The sequence below is a fragment of the Somniosus microcephalus genome, unplaced genomic scaffold (genome assembly GCF_052327205.1).
Source record: "Somniosus microcephalus isolate GS21.2 unplaced genomic scaffold, FLI_Smic_1.0 unresolved_chr9, whole genome shotgun sequence".
NCBI classification, from domain to species: Eukaryota; Metazoa; Chordata; class Chondrichthyes; order Squaliformes; family Somniosidae; genus Somniosus; species Somniosus microcephalus.
In genome coordinates this window covers 22,917,687-22,921,636 of record NW_028225187.1, presented here as the reverse complement: position 1 = coordinate 22,921,636, position 3,950 = coordinate 22,917,687, and positions in this window count along the sequence as shown.

Here is a 3,950-nt window from a genome sequence, read left to right as displayed (position 1 = left end):
TCAGAATAAGGGGTCGGCCATTTAGGACTGAGATGATGTGAAATTTCTTCACTCAGAGGGTGGTGAATCTTTGTAATTCTCTGCCCCAGAGGGCTGTGGAGGCTCAGTCATTGAGGATATTCAAGACCGAGATGGATAGATTTTGGATATTAAGGGAATCAAGTGATGTGGGGATAGTGCAGTAAAGTGCAGAGAAGGTAGAAGATCCCGGACGAGCCCTCACTTTACTCTCGACTGGGCAGGTTCAAATCCGGCCTTGGGTGACTGTCTGTGTGGAGTTTGCACATTCTCCCCATGTTTGCATGGGTTTCCTCCGGGTGCTCCGGTTTCCTCCCACAGTCCAAAGATGTGCGGGTTAGGTTGATTGGCCATGATAAAAATTGGCCCTTAGTGTTAGGTGGGATTAAATACGTGGGGTTACGGGGTTACGGGGATAGGGTTTGGGTGGGATGGCTGTCGGTATAGGGACCGGGTGCTAGGGTTTGGATGATCAGCCATGATCTCGTTGAATGGCGGAGCAGGCTCGAAGGGCCGAATGGCCTACTCCTGCTCCTATCTTCTATGTTTCTAAGATCAGCCATGATCTCATTGAATGGCGGAGCAGGATCAAGGGGCCATAGGGCCTACTCCTGCTCCTATTTCTTATGTTCTTATGCTCTATGCATTAGCCTTTTAGACAGACTAGATGCAGGAAGGATGTTCCCGATGGTCGGGGAGTCCAGAACCAGGGGTCACAGTCTAAGGATAAGGGGTAAGCCATTTAGGACAGAGATGAGGAGGAATTTCTTCACCCAGTGAGTGGTGAACCTGTGGAATTCTCTACCACAGAAGGCAGTAGAGGCCAATTCATTAAATATATTCAAGAAGGAGTTGGATATATTTCTTAAGGCTAAAGGGATCAAGGGATATGGGGAGAAAGCAGGGACAGGGTACTGAGCTTGGATGATCAGCCATGATCGCATTGAATGGCGGAGCAGACTCGAGGGGCCAAATGGCCTACTCCTGCTCCTATCTTCTATGTTTCTATGTAATATGTATTTCTTGCACTAGATTCCGGAACACATTTTTACCTCGACAGAAATGAGCCACTTGCCGTTGGAAATTTCTAAATCTACTCATTTTTCTCTCTCTCTCTTTTCCAGTTCTTCTTCTTGTCGCTGATACCATGACTACTGAAGGTTAGTGGCGAATGAAAGTTACATTACTTCCCATGCGAAATACCACGACAAAATTACAGTCGATTGATTAGTGCTTGCGTTTGGCACTTTAACGTAAATACCGTCCTGCCGGCCTATTGGACTGAATGTCGAGCGGGGCGGAGAACAGGTGAACAATGCAATACCGCCCGATTTGGGGTCTCGGCCAAGAAGTATATCCGCCCCGTGGTTTTGTGATTGCGCCAATAACTAATGTTAAGGGACGCGCTCCACAATTTGCACCCACAAACCAAGTTCCAACCTGCTATTTTCCATTAGCGGAGTGCCAGTTAATGGATGGAGCTGATCGTTGCGCCAAAATACGACACACAAGGTAAATTCCCTGCACCTAAGCTGGTGGATTCGGGCAAAATATTGGGCCTCGTATGCACCCATGGGGGGGGTCGCAAAATACGGCCCATTATTTTTTGACATCGCAATCTGCATATCACAGTCTCTCTCATCGCAGTTATACAATCAGAAAATAAAAGTGAAAAATCAAAATGCTGGCACCTGCACATATTAGACATATGGATTCGAGTACTGGAGCAAGGATGTCTTGCTGCAGTTGTACAGGGCCTTGGTGAGACCACACCTTGAGTATTGTGTGCAGTTTTGGTCACCTTATCTGAGGAAGGATGTTCTTGCCATGGAGGGAGTGCAGCGAAGATTCACCAGACTGATACCTGGGATGGCAGGAACGACGTATGAGGAGAGATTGGGTCGATTGGGCTTGTATTCGCTGGAGTTTAGAAGAATGAGAGGGGATCTCATTGAAACTTATAAAATTCTAACAGGACTAGACAGACTAGATGCAGGAAGGATGTTCCCGATGGCCGGGGAGTCCAGAACCAGGGGTCACAGTCTAAGGATAAGGGGTAAGCCATTTAGGACAGAGATGAGGAGGAATTTCTTCACCCAGAGACTGGTGAACCTGTGGAATTCTCTACCACAGAAGGCAGTTGAGACCAATTCATTAAATATATTCAAGAAGGAGTTGGATATATTTCTTAAGGCTAAAGGGATCAAGGGATATGCGAAGAAGGCAGGGACAGGGTAATGAATTTGGATGATCAGCCATGACCTCATTGAATCGCGGAGCAGGCTCGAAGGGCCGAAAGGCCTACTCCTGCTCCTATCTTCTATGTTTCTATGAAACTAAGACTAGAATGACAATTACAGATGTTCTAAATGTCACGTTTGTATTCCCCACATTGTAATGCTACATAAGCAAATGCAGCGATTGGGCAACCTGTCGTGCACACCTCCCGTTTTTCTCTGTTGTCACTCTTGTCACCCTGGTCCCAGGGGGAAGGACAACACTGAGAGGGTGCAGAACATTTTGAAGGAGGCAGGGGAACAACCAGATGTCGTGGTCCACGTCGGAACCAACGGCGCAGGAAGGATTTTCCCAGAGGACTGGGAGAGTCAAACGGGATCCGAAAGAGGGCAGATAGAAAGAAGGTGCTTAAATGCACGGAGCAAGCGACTGAAATTTGGTGAGCTTTAGGCATGAGTAGTCAAGTGGGACTATGATATAGTGGCAATAAGATTTGACTCAAAGAGAGGGAGGATTATGAATTAATATTCCTGGCTACGAGTTAGTCAGGGAAGACATAGTAACATAGATACATAGAAGATAGGAGCAGGAGTAGGCCATTCGGCCCCTCAAGCCTGCTCCGCCATTCAATGAGATCATGGCTGATCATCCAAATTCAGGACCCTGTCCCTGCCTTCTTTCCATATCCCTTGATCCCTTTAGCCTTAAGAAATATATCCAACTCCTTCTTGAATATATTTAATGAATTGGCCTCCACTGCCTTCTGTGGTAGAGAATTCCACAGGTTCACCACTCTCTGGGTGAAGAAATTCCTCCTCATCTCTGTCCAAAATGGTGTACCCCTTGTCCTTAGACTGCGACCCCTGGTTCTGGACTCTCTGGCCATCGGGAACATCCTTCCTGCATGCAGTCTGTCTAGTCCTGTTAGAGTTTTATAAGTTTCAATGAGATCCCCTCTCATTCTTCTAAACTCCAGCGAGTATAAGCCCAATTGACCCAACCTCTCCTTATACGTCGTTCCTGCCATCCCAGGTATCAGTCTGGTGAATCTTCGCTGCACTCCCTCCATGGCAGAAACATCCTTCCTCAGATAAGGCAACCAAAACTGCACACAATACTCAAGGTGTGGTCTCACCAAGGCCCTGTACAACTGCAGCAAGACATCCTTGTTCCTGTACTCGAACCCTCTCGCTACGAAGGCCAACATACCATTTGCCTTCTTAACCGCCTGCTGCACCTGCATGCTTACCTTCAGCGACTGGTGCACAAGGACACCCAGGTCTCGTTGCACTTCCCCTTCTCCCAATCTATTGCCATTCAGATAATAATCTGCCTTCCTGTTTTTGCCACCAAAGTGGATAACCTCGCAATTTATCCACATTATACTGCATCTGCCATGCATCTGCCCCATCACCCAACCTGTCCAAATCATTTACAGTGTATAGATAATGGTTGTCTTCATTTATCCTAATATAGACTGGGATATTAAAGGTGTAAAGGGCAAAAAGGGGGAGGAATCCCTGAAATGTGTAGAAGAGAACATGCTTGATCAGTACGGGCCTGAATTTGCAATCGGACGCTTTCCACGGGCGGATGTCTCCGATCATTAAAAATTTCCAAACATTTACCTGGTGGTCCGGGAGATACGGAGGCCTGCAATCCTGCGCCGCTCCAAGTAGACATGCGTAGAGTCC